Source organism: Dipteris shenzhenensis, chromosome 16 (genome assembly GCF_047967505.1).
Source record: "Dipteris shenzhenensis isolate YYH24624 ecotype China chromosome 16, Dip_SZ_1.0, whole genome shotgun sequence".
Lineage (NCBI taxonomy): Eukaryota > Viridiplantae > Streptophyta > Polypodiopsida > Gleicheniales > Dipteridaceae > Dipteris > Dipteris shenzhenensis.
This window is the reverse complement of record NC_141611.1, coordinates 11,341,807-11,361,768: the sequence shown is the minus strand read 5'-3', so window position 1 is coordinate 11,361,768 and position 19,962 is coordinate 11,341,807. Positions and strand designations below refer to the sequence as shown.

The 19,962-nt window shown below is 43.3% G+C and overlaps 1 pseudogene across 1 annotated transcript; it reads left to right on the top strand.

The window, feature by feature from the left end:
- The first annotated feature begins 3,868 nt into the window (after positions 1-3,868).
- LOC147892546 (receptor-like kinase TMK4 pseudogene) lies at positions 3,869-7,393 on the top strand (annotated as a pseudogene). Its single transcript, XR_015542352.1, has 2 exons — positions 3,869-6,134; positions 6,289-7,393. The product of XR_015542352.1 is annotated as a receptor-like kinase TMK4 pseudogene (transcript).
- The last annotated feature ends 12,569 nt before the right edge of the window (positions 7,394-19,962 follow it).

The window sequence follows — 19,962 nt, the reverse complement described above, 5'->3', positions numbered from 1 at the left end:
CAATGGAATGTTGAATTTGTGTCTCTTGTTGTACGTCTTCTTTCAAATGTGTTTATTCTTGTTTTTTGGAAGTCTAATAAGGTGTATTTCAATTGTTTTGATAGGAAATGGATATTGATGGCATATTGGTCCTATGTCCATGGGTGTTATCATTGCTATGATAGCAATGTTCAAGTTCTTGGATTGATGACACGATGCATATAAAGTTCTTGATGGAATGCATGACCCATGGTATATTGGCTTGATGTGCTAGGATTGCACCTCGAAGACATGAGCACAAAGATTTTTGGGCTTATCTAAGACTGCAGACATTCATGGAGCAAGGACTTCTAGTCAGCTACTCGAGCAGAATGTTCAAAAATAAACTATGAGTCAGTAAGGATACTTTCGAGTATCTTGTAGCTAAACTAGGTCCACAAATGCGATGAAGAAACACAAATTTTTGCAAAGCAATGTTTGTTGAGAAGCGTATTTGTGTGGCCCTACATTGCCTTACCAGTGGCTCAATTTGGCAGTTATAGCTGATTTTTAGTGGGTATTAACATCCTTCCCACATAGAACTGTTTTGGACTTCTATGATGCATTAGTTAGATTTGGATTGCATGATATGTATATAAATTGGCCGACCATAGAATGAATGCAAAAGCTTGCTGATGGGTTCGAAAGCATTCAGGGAATACCATATGTGGTTGGGGCAGCATATACCTTGCCCCAAGAACAAACCATGAAGATTATTTTAACAAAAAGGGGTTCCTCTTGGTGATTCTTTAACTCACCATGGTAGCTAATTGTTCCAACTTGGGACTATGATATTAGGTGGGTAGATTTAATGCATGATTGGAATCTGTTTCAACGTTCAAATGTAGGACAAAGATGTGCAAACGATGTTTTGGGACAGTGCTTATCCTGCTTAGTACTAGATGTTGACTCCTTTCAAGAGTAATAAATAAGGTTTACCCCTAGATTGATATTATTAGAACTACATATAATGAGTCACTTGTATGCTAGCCGAACGAGCATTTGGAAAGCTCGAGTTCGTATATTGTTGAAGAGATGTGAAATGAATGTCCCAAAAATGGTGGTAGCATTTATTGTGTTGCTTAACATGTGTATTGTGTACAAAGATAGTTTTGATGATGCATGGATACACGAGGCAACAACTAAATTGAAAAGGGAAAGCAATGCATGTAGTGCAATAGGGGCCCCCAGTTGGTAAACAATGGTATTAGTTAATAGGGGTGGGAGGGATAGTGGCGATGTAAGATAGGCTATAGGGAATCAATTAAGTAAATCTAGATCATCCAAAAATTGCCTTTTGATGCTATAAAGCCTCCAAGCCTCCTCGCACAACCCTCTTCTTTTGTCCCCTCCAGTCCCTCTCACTCAGCCTACCCATCCTCAGTGCCTCTGGCCTCCAAGTTGCCTTTGCCCTCAGCTAGCCTCTTGCTCTGCCATCCCACAACCAGCTCTTCTACTCTTTGCCCTCAAGCACTAAAGCTAGGTAATTAGGGAAATATTGCGTGTTAGCTTGCTCTGTCTTTCAGTCACTTTGCTCTACCCTACACCGTTGGCTGGTTCCTATTTCTACCAACGAGTTGGGTGTAGAATCCGCTTGATTGTCGGAGACTGATGAGAGCAAATTGCTGAGACACACAAGAGAGCGAGAGAACTATGGAGCAAAAACATTTCCCAAAAACAATTATGTTGTCCCACAGAGATGCTGTATATACACAATTTTATTGTTCTCGCTATGAGGATTTAGAACAAAAAATTACCTTTGATGTGCAAGTGGTTTTAGATTGATACGAAATTTCAGTAAGGAGATAGAATTTTATGATTATCTCGTAGCCATTAGAAGAGGCTTAGAGACAAGATTATCTCATAGCATTAGGATGTGAAGATAAGATCAATGAAATGGTGCTATAAGTGGTTTGGTAGATGTGGCGTGTTTTGTGACCGAGAGAATGCGACTGTGGGAAGCATTTCTGGAGAGAGTGATTCAGCTGAAGAAGTTGAGAGCGAGGACAATGGTGCGTCTTATTGTATTTTGCATATTCACTCTTACTTTCATTATGTTTGTAAGGCGGGCAGGGGGGAGGAGAAATGGTGCACCTCTCCTTTTATCCCACGGTGGAGGGTTTCAACTCTTCTACTCTCTATAATTGTCACCATTCTGTTATATGTCTTAGTGAAATTTATCTTAAATCTTAACGGGTTTGGCAAGTTTGTATGGTTAATCTTATAGTTAGTTAAATTAATCCTTAATTCGAACACATGTCAGCCAGTTGGTATTCGAGCGGTATGTAAGGATCTGTAGATGGACAGTGGATGGACATCTTTTTACTGACGACTCGATTAATGCACAATTGGAGGCTCATTTTGGAGGCACTTCTCTCGAGATAGACTTGGAGCGCCACTGGTGCTCATATTGGCACCTCCATTCTCGAGGTTGCTGACATTGGTGCAAAATTATTAGTCCAGCCAATCTTCATTTGCCGTGTGGCTCTGAGCTTTACCTCTATAGCATCTGCACCTCACAGAGAGCTCCTACATGTAGTCAGATGGTCCCTCAGCTCCAATAAATGCATTGCCATTTTAGTTCACACAAAGCTTGAGAGTCGCACCAGTGCGCATTTTTCATCTAGTGTGCTCTGACTCTAAGGTCTAGTGCACACGAGGAGCTTGATGCGCCTTTGGTGGTGTGTTGCACAAGGATCACGGTTAAAATGGAGCGCCATTGGTTCTCTAATTGTCATCTCCATTCTGGAGGTTGCAAATTGGAGCATTGGAGCGCGATTTCTTCCCAAGTATTCTACTCTAAACATCTGGCTCTAAACAGATCTGCCAATGGTCCTGCAGGAACATAGAGTTGACAGTGTGCTCTCTCCAACCAATGAAAGAAGACCAATTGGTGCGACTCTCAAGATTATTCATATTGGTACAGAGAGCTCCGAGCACCTCCTCTAATGGTCGTGCAACCTCACACTAGCTCATGCTACGCTCATGTTGTTCACGCAAGATATTTAGTTTTCACCTTGGAGTCGCACTAATGTAAAGAGCCTATAATGCTTGGATGACGTGGAATTCAACTCATTGCCGTATGGAAGGACGTTGGCATTTTTTGCCGTTTGGGGGAAGGTGGCCCACCCAAATGGATGCCATAGTTGCAAATCGTCGCCGTTGAGCTCACTGCACATGCTTCCCACTGTCTGAGAGTTAAAACAGGTGAGCTGGGTGCCATGTGAGCTTTGCCCGCCGCCCCAGGTTTCCTTCCTTGCTCTCCACACCAGCTTGGGCATCACCAACGCATCTTGCTTTCACCTCTCATTGCGGTGGGTTCCTTATGGCCTCAGCTCGGAGGATGTAGAGCTGGCTGGCACGACACTTTCCAGTGTAAAAGCCTGCCATCCCGCCCTGCTAGAGCTTGGCCTAGCGTTCCAGATACTTAAGCACCTGATCAGTCAAGCTCACGCACCGCAACAAGCCCCTGGTGTGGCGACCAAACATACCACAGGCACCTTCGAGTAAGCAAGCCCTAGCTCAAGCTCATGCAAGCACGTGGACCGGCAAGTTCTCGAGACCACACAATCTCTTCTGAGGCAAGCATAAGCGCGCGACCTTGGGCAAAGTTTAATCTTCGAAACAACCAGGCAGGCAAGCTAGACCGAATGTTTGAGACGAGCGTTCTGTAGGCAAGTAGGGCAGGCTCAAAGGGCGGGGCGAGCAGTGACAAAGCGGAGCATTTCAAGCAACGACGTGACAAGGAAACTGGAGGCGAGATCGACGACGGTGTGTGGCAAGGGAATGGAGCAAGGCGGATAAAAGTGGGCAAAGCGAATGATGTGTGGAGGGAGGAAGCGAGTGTGAGATGGGGTGGAGGTGGGTGGTGGCGATGGTGTGGGTGGTGGCGATGGTGGGAGGGGAGATGGATGGGGGGGACAAGGGGGTATTGATGGAGGTGGCGAAGGGGGTGGAGGGAGGAGAGAGCAAGCTGGGGTGGAAGAGCAACAACGAAGGAGGAGCAGGGGAGGACGATCCCTGTGTTTCCTGGCGAGGTATCACTTGCCAAGGTACCTTCGTCTCTTCCATCGACCTCTCCAACCTTAACCTCCATGGCTCCCTCCCCCCTTCCCTTAACCTCCTTCACTCCCTCTCCTCCCTCTCCCTCCAACATAACTCCTTCTCCGGTCCCCTCCCTTCCCTCCATAACCTCTCCTCCCTCCATTCTTGCTTCCTTGACTCTAACCTCTTCGACTCCATCCCCTCCTCCTTCTTCCTCTCCCTCCCCTCCCTCCAATTCTTCTCCCTCTCCCATAACCCCTCCCTCAATTCCTCCTCCGGTGGCTGGTCCCTCCCCCTTCACCTCCAGTCCTCCCCCCTCCTCACCAACCTCTCGCTCACCAATACTAGCTTGATCGGCTCCATCCCTGCCTTCCTTGGCTCCCTCCCCAACCTCAAAGTTTTGGACCTCGCTTACAACCGCCTCCAGGGTCCTATCCCTTCCTCCTTCGCTTCCTCCAGCTTGGAGCAGCTCCAGGTGAATAACCAGCTCGGGCCCCAGCTCTCCGGTAGCCTCGATGCTGTTGGCGGCATGCAGTCTTTGACGCAGCTGTGGCTGCATGTGAACGGATTCTCTGGGACCCTTCCTCCGGGCTTAGGCAATGCGGTTTCCTTGACGGATCTCAGGTTGAATGACAATCAGCTGGTCGGTTTCATTCCAGCTTCTTACAGCAGCCTGCCGCTCGCTGAGTTTGCGGTGGAGAACAATCAGCTGGACGGGCCGATCCCAGTGATCAACGGCACCTTCACTTACGGCAACAACCTCTTCTGCGAAAATACCAGTGGTGTTGCTTGTGCGCCACAAGTGACTGCGCTGCTCTATTTCTTAGGGTCTGTCAACTATCCTAGCCGCATTGTGAGCTCGTGGAAAGGAAACAATCCTTGCTCCTCCTGGGTTGGCATAACTTGCGATTCAAGCAGCAATGTTGTAGTCATCAATTTGGCGAACAACAATCTGTCGGGAGTGATAAATGCATCGCTTGCACAGCTCACCTCCCTCACCACCTTGAAACTGAACGGTAACCATCTGACTAGCACTATTCCCAGCGGGCTTGCTAGCCTGCCGTCCTTGAGAAGTCTGGACGTGAGCAACAATAACCTGACAGGGCCTGTGCCCGTATTTCCATCGAACATCACCGTTAATACTGCTGGGAACCCCTTTATCAATCTAGTTCTCCCGCCCTCTTCTTCTCCCCCTGCATCTTCTGTTGAAAGTCCTGGTCCAGGAGTGGCGACCAAATCATCTTCTACTCATATTACAGCCATAGTTGCCCCTTTGATGGGTGCCCTTCTTATGTTCTTTTTTGCGGCACTCGCTTGTTACGTGGTTTATAGAAAGTATCCCAAAAAATTTGAAAGTTTTCGACGCTTTGCCAGATTACCGGTTCATACACAATCTCCACCTGTTCATGGAGGAGTTCCCAACGGAAAAACTCCAGAAGGTTCCAAGGGTACAGAGGATACAACTAAATCAGGTCTTGAAGCTGGAAACCTGACCATCTCTATGGTAGACCTTCGAAAGGCAACTGACAATTTCAATAAGGACAACTTTCTAGGCAGTGGAGGATTTGGGTCTGTCTACAAAGGCCACCTTGAGGATGGCACAGTGGTTGCTGTAAAGAGGATGGAGGCTGCCCATGTGACGAGCAAAGGGGTGAAGGAATTTCAGGCTGAGCTTGCTGTCTTGACTAGAGTACGACACCGGCATCTTGTTGCCATGTTAGGCTATTGTGTTGAAGGAAACGAAAAACTTCTGGTATATGAGTACATGCCTGGGGGAACTCTCAGCGAACATCTGTTCGACTGGTCGAAGCATCCTTTGAAGAAGCCTTTGACTTGGAAGAGTCGACTTGCTATTGCTCTTGATGTAGCTAGAGGGGTTGAATATCTTCATGGACTTGCTCAGACAAGCTTTATCCACAGGGATTTGAAGCCTTCAAATATACTATTAGATGACAGTCTTCGGGCTAAAGTCTCTGATTTTGGTCTGGTCAAGCTTGCTCCAGAGGGTGGCAAGCATTCTGTGGAGACCAGAGTGGCCGGGACTTTCGGGTACTTAGCTCCTGAATACGCAGGTAAGGAACTAATTTTTTGCTTTGGTTTAGCAGAAGATTGGCGTGGTCTAAATCTTTCGTTTAGCATTTTTTAATACCATACAACTTTGTTCGACAATTATCAATAAGTCCTCTAAGACTCTACCTCTTTGGTTGTGTGCGCCTTTTCTTGTAGTTACTGGGCGCATTACTACTAAAGCAGATGTCTTCAGTTTTGGTGTGGTGCTGATGGAGCTCCTAACTGGTCGACGAGTTTTGGACGATACACAGACTGAAGAGAAATACCACTTGGTGCCCTGGTTTAGGCGTGTAATTGGAAATAAGGATCACCTTTTAGAGACACTTGACCCTAATATTGAGATCAATGCAGACACTATTCGGAGCATCTACAGTGTGGCAGAGCTTGCTGGTCATTGCACTGTCAGAGAGCCAACTCAACGGCCAGATATGAGCCATGCAGTGAATGTTCTAGCTCCTTTAGTCCAGGAATGGAAGCCAAGTGATGAGGCTGACGAAGATGCTGAATCCATCTTGAACTTTGAAGAGGCGAAGAAGAAGTGGCAGTTTTTGGAAGAGTCAACAACTACAATGTATTTGAATGATGATAAAACAGCATTCCCTTCTACATCAATTATGCTTAGTTCACCGAGCGGTTCAGGAAAAAGCCCTTGATTTGTGCTTTACATGCCTCGGTCATGCTGTCATATCTAAACAGTGCGAAGCGTTCGAGGGAAGAATCATATTGATGAGCAGGTCTTGTAATGAGTATAGAGCTGGCCATGAACTTGGATATGAGAAAAAATGCTTCTGCAAGACTAGTAAGCAAAGGTAGAAGGCAGAGGATAAGTAAAGCACTTGTGACTTGACAAGCAACAGAGCGTCGGGTTTTGACGGTATTGGGCGAGAGATTTTACTCAGGTTAGGCTGGAAGACTTGAATTGGGCCCTGGAACAATGCATCTTTGCCAGAAGCATGAGATGGATCCATTTATAGAAACGTTGCTACGAGCTTCTTCCCCCAGCCTCACAAAAAAAAAAGAAGGGGGAGAGCTTTGGAAATTCACATTGAGAAATATAGACTTGTGTAGTGTTCGGATTGGTTAGGATAGTGGTGTTGAGTTTTGTACCCGGATCTGAGTTTACAGAGTAGTAGTTAGCTCCTCTGGTGGGTAATGAGGAGAAGATAATCCTTGGTGTGGGTTGGTTGCTATGGTGACGTTCAATTCTTTATACACGGTTTTTTACATGGTCTTTGAACGAGTTTTGAGAGTAGAACTAACCAACCTTAGTGAACCGCCATGGAATTTAAATTTTAGATCGCCAAGAAACATCTTTTTAAAAGCTTTTTTTAGATTTGAGGGGTTCTAAATTATCTTTTATAGGCTCAATTGGCCTCCCTCTATGGGCTGATATTCATAGTATCTAGAGTTATTTTATTTTATTTTGTTTTCCCTTGCACTCTCTCTCTAGCTTGTATAGGCAAGAGCAATTACTTGAACATAAAAGATATGCTATATTTTTGAAAGCTTGTAGTCTTTACAATGGTTCCACTAAGTAGTTACAAATTGCATGTATATATTTCAACTTTGGGATAAAGTGCATTCTAGTGATATTGACCTTGTTGTGTTTGATTTAGTGACCAAGTTCATGCCATGACATAAGCATATATTTTTGTTTTAGGGCATTGTTTTGGGGCACCGGTACCTAAGAGCATATTTTGATTATAAGGCCGATTGTAAGCATTTCATGAATGCCTTAAGACGGCAATGGGAAATTTAACTCCAATGCTATACCAATACTTCAAGCTACATTTGACAATCTCTAAGGTCAAGGATGGTACGTGACCTAAGCCTTGTCTATTGAATGTTCTCTCTCAAGGAGGGCAATCTAGCCAAGAGAAAGGGTTAAGAATAGTGGAGTAGGAGGAATCCTTTCTACTCTTTGATTGTATAGTTCTTTGCAAAGTCCACCATTGATACAATCATGCCCTTAGGAAGTCATAACACATGATCTTTAATTTGATATGCGTTCCATTTGTATATGGAATTGTGTAATACAAATTCCCAAAAGATGGGCATTGAATCGTTGTAAGAATGAATTGTAGCTCATCTTCTTGCTTGCAAAAGACATTAGCTTTCCTTATTTCTAGTCATTCTCAACCTTATCTTGGCTTGTGTTTTTATAGCATTTTCCTTTCAGCTCCACTTGAATTCTCAAAGACCTAGACTAAAACATAATTAACTACCTCATCCATTTCAAGTGGACAACACCATTGCACTCTAGCTGGTCCAAAATTGCAGCAATGTCCAAATATGCATATTAAAGAATGTTACGTGGATCCCTTGTGCTTTTTACATAAAGTAGCTTCACGTAATGATGTAATATGGAGTTTTTATTTCTCAAAGGCTAAGGGATCAGGTTTTTCATTACTTCCACATGTATTGCATATGCAATAACATGTTTGGCCACATGAAACTCAGGATTGGGTTGCCACATTTGGCCAGAAGCTTCCTTCAAATATTACATTTGAATACAACAACATGAGCATCTTTAGCATTTTCATTTAAAAAAAGGTTTCCAGTGCTCAAAATTCATTGTTGCATTTGCACATCTAGATACTCTCTTTCAAAGTAGAGAAAAATCTCAACCTGTGTCAAGATCAAGCACATAATTAGTCAAAAGGAATGTAGAAGCCAATTAATGCTACTATAGAACTCTAGTGCTGACTAGTGCACATGTAACTTATAAAAGTAGTGTAGGGATAACGATGCAAATAGTACAAACCCAACTAGTTAATGTACAACTACCTAGTTAATTGACAACTAACTAGTGCAAAGATAGCTAGTATTAACTAGTGCAAACTACTATTGGCATGGTAACTAGAGTAGGCTACTAATTGTGGGATTAACTAGGTTTCTATTAATTTGGCTACGCATCAGATCCTACATAGTGAATAATGCTCGGTCTAACAAGATAGTGCATGACTAACACAACCAACTAATAGTCCCCAAACTGGGTGCTATCCACCTAATTATTACAAAGTTAGCTCATGCAAAACTAACTAGTAGTCTAAAGCTAGTAGTGAAAAACTAACATGATCTAACTACTTTAGAGCTAGATGCTATACAACTAACTATTCCACTTGTAGCTAGTGTAAAGCTAAGCAGCACAAAATAAACTCTCATTCACAAGTGGATTGTCTTCATCTTTTTTCATCTTCAGATTTTGTACCATTGGAGTGGCAAAACTTATATATATACTTGCATATGAACCTTTTTAGAACATTGTCAATATTGTCTCATGACCTTGTTATTGTTGATTGGCATATTGACCATGACTTTAATGATGATTTCCTCTTTTTTGAAGTTGCATCGATCATTGTCATTGTATTGACCATCTCAGTCATATTGTTTCTTTCTATATTCTCTTCAACCATGACTAAGTTTGTGGCAAAATTTTGATTTTATGCTTCTTGATGCATTTCTATTCCTATGGAAATTTCCTCTATTTGAAGGATTGCCTTAGTGTTGATAATTTCCTCTTTGTTTGCTAGCTTGTTTTTTGTGTTGTTGGTGCTGATGTTGCTATTAAAGTTGATGTCAATATGTACCTCTATGTGATTATATACCTCATCCTCTATGGTGGTTTGAGGCAAAAAATGTTTTCTCACTTGTTTGAAAATTTTTGGCTTGAATTGCTTGCATTCTCAATTCTTCTCTAAATAATATTTTTTGCATTTCTTCAAATGTCGGTATTTGCTTTCGCATTGTTATACTCCATACTTGGTTTTCATAAACTTCTACAAGTTCATTGAGGATAACTTGGGCTATTTCTTCAAGTTCCGTTGTGTCATTGCAAGGCACCAAGCTAAGTATTGATGTCCTTGATACTCAGTATGTAGGCATGTCTTTATTTATTGCTATGTCAAAAGCTTTGCTTAATGTGATTTCTTGTTGTTAGAATCTTGGACGTGGTCTTTGACTCATACAAAGTTGCAAGAGGGAAGAGAAAAAAGGGCCTCTAGGTGCTTAGGTTCAGTGGCACCTTGCTGCTGCAAGGGCTCATATGTAGATCTTGCTAGATCAAATATCAAGCTAAGTCTTTCATGCACGGGAATCCTTTTGGATCCCAATAAATAATTTTTCTCTCCTCTCAGCCCAATACATGCTAGAGAGAGCGTGTTTCATTGTGTCATTACAAGGCACCAAGCTAAGTATTGATGTCCTTGATACTCAGTATGTAGGCATGTCGTTATTTATTACTATGTCAAAAGCTTTGCTTAATGTGATTTCTTGTTGTTAGAATCTTGGATGTGGTCTTTGACTCATACAAAGTTGCAAGAGGGAAGAGAAAAAAGGGCCTCCAGGTGCTTAGGTTCAGTGGCACCTTGTTGCCGCAAGGGCTCATATGTAGATCTTGCTAGATCAAATAGCAAGCTATGTCTTTCATGCACGGGAATCCTTTTGGATCCCAATAAATAATTTTCTCTCCTCTCAGCTCAATACATGGTAGAGAGAGCGTGTCAATTCATTGACTCTACGAGGTTTTGCAAACAGATCATGATGCCATCATGCAGACTATTATAGAATTTTATGCCTCCCTTGTATTAGCAGATCCTCATTCGCCCACATCAGGGATGATACCATACATATATTTTGGTAGATTATTCATATTAGTGAGACCCTATACATAAATTTCACTTGATTCCCCTTTCACGAATATAGAATCCAGGACTACACTTCTCGCTCTTCACAAAGGTAGATGCTCGAGCTTAGATGGTCTGACAACTCCCTTTTTTATTGCTTCTTGGGACATGATTGGGGACCATGTTACGTTACCACTATAGGGAGTTTGGGACTTTAGTATGATGCCCAATTCACTCATAGAGGGTCCCATTCAGCTTATCCCAAAGGGAGCTTGCAAAAGTTTCATCTCCCCATGGAGACCCATCACTTTGTTGGGAACATTTTACAAGATTTCGGCTAAAGAAATCAATGCAGCCCATTCTTCTTAATCTTATTTGTGATACATAGTCTCTCTTTGTGCAATTCAAGGTGCCATTTAATTGGTTTTAGTGTTCCTGCAAGCAGTCTCTTCAACTTGCACTCTTGGGTGCTGCTTGTTACGCATCTAGCAGCCCAAGACCTAGTCTGTTTCTAGCTCTATTATTTGCTTTATCCAACAAAATCTAGGATCTCATTTATAGCAATTTCTTTTTGGTGCATTCATAGCTGCTTAAGGTAACTTCAGGATCTCTCCAAGGGTCAACGCATTCTCTTCAAGGCTTTTAGGACCTTGTTGCATTTGGAATAGCTCCCATTTCATATCTTAGCCATTCTTTTCCCTTGCTTCTACCATTCCATCCTAACCCTCTAGCCTCTCTTTCTTATGTGCCTCTCCACCCTTAGAACTAGCCTCTTGCTCTCAACCCCTTCCTCTCACCCTCCTTCACCCCTCAGCTCTCCCCTCTCAGCGCTCCCTTCTTCAGCCCCTAACTCTCCCCTCCCTCTCCCTCCTTAGCCACTCTCCCTCCCTCCTTCTCCTTGCCCACTCTTTTCACTACAAATGATGGGATAGATCTTCATCGGTTTGAATCGGCCTTCCACCATTGATTCAAGAATGACAACCCTTCTAGCCAATTATCTTCAACTTCCACCGGCCACAAGAATATGTATTTTCTTGAAAGACGAGTTGTGGCAATTTCAAAAGAATTTGGAGTTTGAGAGCTCTACCACATTTTTCAAACACATCCATGGGTCCCACCATTCGAGATCACATGCTAGGGATTGGATGCTTGTGGCCTTATCTGAGGACCACACCTCACACCTCGTTGATATTTGATTATTGGGACTAGGTTTCTTTCGGGTGGCACTTGACACTCCTAGAGTTGCCAACATTTTGCACAGTTCTAGCCCCTTAGTGCTCAGTTCCAAGAAGATATTCTTCAAGCCCTTCTCTATTGGTTTTGATCCTCTAGAGCAGGACAGGCAGACGACCTCTATCTTCATTCCTAGCTACAACACCTCCTACATCAGCAGCTGCTCATCCCCCTCTTCTCTTTCTCCCTCCATTCCTAGCTACATTACCTCCTATAGTGGTTGCTCATCCCCCTCTGCTCTTTCTCCCTCCATTCCTAGCTACAACACCTCCTGGAGCAGCTACTCATCCCCCTCTGCTCTTTCTCCCTCCATTCCTAGATACAACACATCTTGGAGCTTCTCTCAACCTTCAGTTGCACCCTTTATACCTTCTCCCTCTCTCTCCCTCTATTGGAGCTACTCTGTCAATCCAAGCTGCACTTTCTAGTCCACTATTGTTGTTGTGACCTTTGTACAAGCATGGTGAGGAGACCATACATGTACTCTGTGTCCCACAGGAGCAAAAATGCACTGGGTGAATGGGTGCCTTGCACCTACAGCTTGAATGATTGGATAGTCATGAGAGGATCTGCCAAGGGTCCACATAAGCTTCCCAAGAGCAAAAGAGGTGATCTTTTGCATGAATGGAAGGGCCGCGTCATGAAGTTCAAGCTTGGAAAGAAAGGATGGCTTGCAAAGGTGCAGCACATCTACATGGGGAAGGACATGTGCCTTCCTCCATCAAGCAATCAATCGACAATACCATCGCATTGTAAGTTTGCATTTTGTGTAAGATTTTGAAGTGTAATGAGTCAGTTTGAAATTGCATTTTGAAATAGCACCAGTGTAATGAATCAATTTGAAATTGTATTTTGAAATAGCACTTGTGCATAGCAGATGTATTTCCTTCAGACTTTGAGTGGGAACCAGTCGAGTGCTTCTTAGTAAGTTTACTGCCATTCATGAGGATTTAGGAAGGCAAATGCATGCTGGAGAGAAGTCCTCTGCTTTGAAATAGAGAAATATCTATTGGAGAAGTCCTCCTACAATATTGAATATTGTAAACAATGTGGGGTGGAACAATTGTGGATTTTGACATTTTCCAATTAATAGTGGTGCAATTTATTTTAATGTTTTGAATGGTTTTGTTTCATGTCAATGTCAAGTTTTGCCCAAAAAAATTATAAATTTTTTATTATTTATATTTAGAACATTTGGGTATATGTAGGTTATAAAGTTACTTTAGTTTCAAAGTTTCACTATCATAGCCATAGTTCTCCTAGCTACCAAACTACTATGGATTCTGCTAGGTCTGCCTTCCACGATTTCATCTCCCATACTCCATTAGTTGATAGAGAGGAGGAGTTATTTTCGGTCTTTGATAAGAGCATAGATGTCCTAGGCACCTACTTGGGAGCCCGAGATGATTTTGAAGATCTCATCAAGTACATGCAAGACCACATCGCAAGTTTTGCATATCAACTTGATGAGGCTCCACATCACCACCCAAGTCAAACAGGCATATGCGCCATAGCGGGTTTTGACATCTATGAGCTCCCCGCACGATGCTAAACACATTTGCCTTCTGCGCATTCGACATCATACGGGGAGCTCAAAAATATCAAAGCCCGCTATGGCGCATGTGGAGCCTATTTGACTTGGTCAAACAGGCTCCACACACGCCATTTTCAAGTCAAACAAGCTCCACACACGCCATAGCAGGTTTTGATATTTTTGAGTTCCCCGCATGATGCCGAACACATTTATCTTCTGTGCCACGACAAAAAAACATCATTTGACCACTCAAATTCACACTGAACTTGCATAAACTAATGGAAAGCATCACGTAACATGTATAATAACATGGGAACAATAATAAAACATAAAAATATCTTTTATTCATTGGCCTCAAAGGGCAGAGATTTACAAAATGATTCAGGTTACACCAAATGAACCTTAACAACATCTAGGACCTAAGGGAGGGATCGGAGCAAATGCACTTGGCGAGTGCAAGGTCCTTGTCCATCATTGTTACTCTTTTGGCATGGATAGCGTCTTCAAAAAGACCTACTATTATCTACTCCATTGCCTCCTGAATTGCTCCCATAGCGCCTAAAGTGAAACGCACATCCTCCTTGTAATGCTATGCTATTTCATGTACAACACGCTAGAAGGGTGCATAGGGAATGAGATTGTCCACAATGGTTTGGAACTTGTGGATCTCTTGAAGTGCCTTCACGCTTGATTTTTTGCACCTCTTAATCTTTGGGGGACCCTACACTGGCCTTTGGACATGGCCACATGGCCACTTGTCTGCTTTGAACTTCTTTCACCTCTCCTCCCTTGCAACCGCCTCTTTAGACTCCTCTTCCTGTGTCCACTGGGTCCTTCAAGGTGGCTTGTCGTGCCTAGGGGTCTTCTTTGTCCTTGGTCCCTTTTCCTTTTGATGAGGTTATGAGATAGAAGGTTGAGGCTCTTGCTTAGCTCGTACTAGAGGCTCCTCATATGTGACAATCTTGAGGCACATGTGGTCTGCTTGGTTGGAGGATTAGGGCCAACAAGGTTCATTATCTCTGTGAGCCCACCAAATATTTCCTCTTGTTGTGGCCCCTTTAATCTTTCCATCTCCTCTCTTTTCCTTTCTTGCTCCCCTTGTTGGTCTAGATGCTCCATGCTAGGACCCCACGGAGGAGGGAGGGGCAGTTGATCATGATTGATTGGGCTATTTTGTCCCTCTTGGGAGACCTCTCTACTTCCATGGTTAGTTGTGTGGAAGGACTGATAGGACCCCTGATCGTGCTTGGATCCTTCATTGTGCTAGGATTCCCATTGGTGCTAAGATCCTTGGGATCCCCCATGAGAGTTGGATGGTGAGGACTCGCATTGCTAGGACTCCTGATGATGAGAACCGCCTTCAGATCCCTACTGATCATTGCCCTCTTGGCCACTGGGGCTTGCAGTGTATTCGGAGGCCATGGAGTTGTGAGGAGGAGAGCAGGTAGCATCTAAACGGCATCCAATGGGTCTAGCAGTTTGTTTAACTCATGCCATAGAAATGAGGGATTTTAGGGCTTTGAAGTGCTACATATAGTCTTTTTAAAACCACTTTAGGACTTTTCTTTTAAATTATGGTTTTTTGAGTGCACCCCCTCCCCCCCGGTCTTTTGTCGCCAGTTTGGTAATACTTAATCTTCACCACCCTCCCTCCCAACCCACTCACCCCTCCGCCCTATCATGTCGCACATGCAATTCTGCAATTTCCAAACAAATTTGTGAATTTTGGAATCTATAATTGACTCAGATTAGTGTTAACTTTATTCATTAAACATTTTACATTTGGGGTTCTCTTAGGACCCAACGCCTCCCCTATTTGACTCTACATTGCAACCAAAGCACAACCCCTCGGCTCCCTGTTGAGGACTTCCAAGCAGCACATCTCCTTGTCTTCTTGACATGTTGAACCGCTTTTGCAAGACTTGAGACCTCTACCTTATCGCGCTTGAGAGTCTTGGCCTCTAGACATCTATAAAACTAGTCGAACATTTCATGTAGTGCATTGCTTCATGCGATACCACCCCCATGCCTTGTATTCTTGAAGTAAGTTGCCTTTGCTCTGTAGTGCGATTTCTCCATTCCTTGAGTATTCCAAATGGATAGAGAGCCCCATTGCTCCATAAACCATGGTGCATGTGCGTAAAGAACATGCTATAAAGAAAAACATCATATTAGAAACATAAACTGACTCAAGTTTAAAGCACAAAATTTCAACCTAAGGAGGATTACCATGTAATGTGTAATATGTAACTCCCCCCATGCTTCTACCATCAATGATATGAATTCTCCCAATGCTATCCTGAATCCCTCATAATAAAGCTCATCTATTTGACCTTGTCTAAGCAACTTTATAAATGCATCAAGCTTTGTCCACAGTTTTGCTCTCAAAGTAGCAATTTGCGGATGTGAAGCTTGATTTGTAGTGCACTCACACAAAGCTTTCCAATACTCCCAACCTAGGGTGCTTTGAGCCAATGTATGTTTTTCTTTATCAGCATTGTGGTTGGACAAGAACCTCCTTGCCTTTCCTCCACCCATGGACACTTTAGCAAGAAGATTTTGTGTCTTTCTTGATTGTTTCTTGTTCTGCTTAAGCTTCACATTGCCTCCATGAAGTCCCATTAGTGAGAGTAGTTCTTCAACTTTTGCAATGCATTGTGCAGATACTTGTGCTGTGGCCTCAAATTCCAAGCATAAACTAGATGGAGATAGAGTAATTATCAAGTATACACAATTCAGCATGCAAAGTACGCACATGAATTGGCAGAATGGGATCCCACTTAGGATCCTTTTTGTGAACGATCAAGGGCTACACTTTGGTTGAAAGAAAGGATGTCATTTTCCCATTGTAGGCTTCCCTTTTGCATCTTCTGAGAGTGGGTGCAATACAAGCATGTCCATTTTGCATCTGCACCTGTATCACCTATATCACAACCATACAAGCACTTGAGGGTCTTCAAATCACCAGCTAAATGCCATTCAACTTGAAACATTCCATGCCCATCCACTATTAATGTTTGCCCTGCCTCTTGTTTTGGAATAATTGATGGGATACCGGTTCTCTCCAAAACCCACTTCAATGTCTCGTGGCACTCCTTTGGGGCCTCAAAGGCTACAAGCCACCATATGTCCTTCTCAGATTGGACTGAGAAACCCTGCTCAACTTCCTCATCCCCTTGAGTAAAACGCAAGGTGTCGTTCATAATACAAATGCTTACCCTCTCTAGTTTGTGCTCTTTTACCAACTGAGCTTCATCCATTTTTATAACAAATAGTAGCTTGCCATCTATACGATGAAAGCAAAATACAGTAAGGATATAGAAATGAGAAGAAATAAAGTTGAATGCGAAGAGGGAATTTCTCTTACCTTCTTCTCTCATCCCAGAATTTGACCATGGCTCTCTACAAATTCTCTACATCCACGTAAACATTATTGAAAGCATTCATCTCACACGTTTGGATGCCATAATTCTTTTTACTCTTCCAAGTCATTTTACCACTTACACAATGGTATCCTCCAAGCTTTTCTCTAGCACATCGGTTTGTTTCTTGATGTGCAAGCCTTACAGACCATGGTGTTGGCAATGGCATTGTAGATATCTTATATTTTTCCTCCATAGCAGACTTGAAAATTTTAAAAACAGAGTTATAAGCTTCACGTCTTACACCAGTAGCATCACAAGCTCCAAGCACCTCCTTTGCTTGCACGAGGCCCTTGAAGTCCTTCATTACCTCTCTAGCAACTTGTTCACCTAGCCCTTTTTGTCTAGGGTCCTTCAGTACTTCAATGACATCACTTGGCTTTATTAAACTTCTTAGAACATATGAAGGATCACTATCATCCATTTCCATTGTTCCCATCACATCCTCCATGAAATTCCTAAAGTAGAGTACAAATGAGTCTTAGTGGAAACAATGCAATACCACGAATATTTTGGAGTAAGAAATTTCATTGAAATTTTGGGGAACTAACCTTGCAGCCCATATTCTCCTCTTTCGGGCACCACTATTGGTCGACAATGCATCCATAGATTGCAATTGTCTTTTCCTCTCCTTCAGTCCCAAAGGTGTTCCCTTCAACTTTTGTACTCATTCTATTGACTTCTCTCATCCTTCTCCACAGCACATTGAGCTTGGCCATAGATAGACCTTTCCAAATCTTGTTTGCTTTCAACAAGCTTCTATATTGATTCTTCTAATTCCTATTGCTCCAAGTCCAATGCACGTGCTTTGTCACTGAGTTCTTTGTTTTGCGATTGGAGATCCTACATACTATTATGCATTGCCACAATAGTAATATTTCCCAAATGTGGTTCTTCTGCTTGGGCTCTTTACACCTCACTTGCTTGCATAGCCAATGTCTAAGAATGGTTCAATCAATTGCAATAACCGAGCAATCCAGCATGTCCATTGCCAACAAACTGAACAACATCATGCACTGTATGAAAAGGAGGACTCTTTTGGCTAGTAGGGTCTAAAGGGTACAAGTTTCCATCCACCCAAAGGTCAAGATGTTTCTTCCCTTACAATCAAAGATTGTGGAGCACTTTGAGGAGTTCCACTTTATCCCAAATGGTGTGTGCTTGCATATTCTGCCTCTAGTTGTAGGTTCACATGGTACTTGTTGGATATGTCCTCAAATGGTGCCATGAGTACTCAAAGAGAGGTATCAGTGATGCAAGCTAAAACGTAGGGGAGAGCTGGCAAAGATGGAGCAGTGAGAGGGAGAGAGTAGCAAGGAAGAGGGAGGAGGAGAAGCAGATCAGGGCAAGAGGAAGAGGAGGAGGAGAGTATGGCGACAGGTGTAGAAGGGAGGGAAGGAGCTGCTGCAGAAGGGAGGAGGAGGGGACAGATGCTATAGGAGGGAGGAGGAGGGGAGAGATTCTGCAGGAGGGAGGAGTAGAGGAGAGGGAGCCTGGGCAGTTGGAGAAGGAGGGGAGAGGAAGGAGGGAGGAGGAGCCAGAAGGAGGAGGAGGGGAGAGGGAGGAGGGAGGAGAAGGAGCAAGACGAAGGAGGGGAGAGGAGGAGGGAGGGGGAGGGAGAGAGAGGGAGAGGGAGGAGGGGGGAGGGAGGTGGAGGGAGGGAGGGAGGGAGGGAGGAGGGGGAGGGAGAGAGAGGGAGGGAGGGAGGGAGAGAGAGAGAGAGAGAGAGGGAGGGAGGGAGATTCGAAATTTGAAATTCAAATTTCAAAAAGTGGCCCCCTCCTCTCATTGATGGGGGGAGAGAGGGGATCAAATGCACCTAGGTTGGGCTGGTTAGGCCTCCCAAAAAGCCCCTTGCATTAGGTGCCCATCAGCATTAATGCATTGTATCCTTGGCCTCCAACACTAGCACTCGGCTACACAGATCCGCTTTGCACCTATCTTTTGCCCGAGGATGCTGTAGCTTCTTGTCTGCCACCTACAACACCTCAGCAAGTCCCGTTTGCCTGCAAACAAAAGAGACACTGATGATGATGCTCCCAAGCTCATGGGTCCTTTAATTTTGAAGAACATATTGTCTATGCTAATTCTTAAGTGTTCAACATCCATGTGGACACGAATGAAGAAGAGCTGAGGGGAAGTGTTGTGACCCTTGGGACCCAACCCAAGTAGCAAGTACCAGACACCCTGGTTAGCCCAATAAGAAACCAAGAGACAAGCATCTCCAAGAAGCAAGATTTTGAATGGCAAGAATAGTCACTAGGTTGCCAAGTAGATGGTCCAATAGAAGTTAGTGGTCTAGAGAGGATACAAGTTAGGAATTAAGAATGCGGTTGATAGAACCGCTTGGTAGAAGGGACCAACAAACTATAAGTAATGGATTGTTGTAACAGGACAAGGATATTGCTTGCTTCATTATCCATTTGAGTGACAAGTGCGTGGTCCTATTGTTGGAGTGAGCCTATTCTAATCAACACGTGATGCATTATGACCCATAGAAACAAGTGCCATAGTGCCAAAAGCTATACATGCCATAATATCCAAAACAATACAATCAAGTGCATACTTGTTTGCTAGCACATAGCACAAAAGCAAATACATTATGTAGAATCCATGCCATATGTGATGGTGCATGTGGCCTATACGTGGTACTCTTGTTTTAATTGAGTGCACCATTTAATACTAGCTCCCTTTAAGTGGAACAAGGACCCTCATAAGCTATTAGCCCATAAAATACCATGCATAGATCATCAACAATCATCTCACCCTCTCATCAAGCCCTCCACCCTTATTGATCAAGATATCTCCTCTCATCAGTTGATCTAATTAATCACTCAAGGGCTTTCACCATGCTTTTACATCCTCAACTTCAATAATTACTAGCATCCCACATCAAATAATCCCATTGAAACTCATGCCATACTACCCATAGGTACACATAGCAACTTTAAATACAATCCAAAATGACAGCATTAAACTTTAATGTTATCCAAGTGCTAAGCTACATTAACTTGCT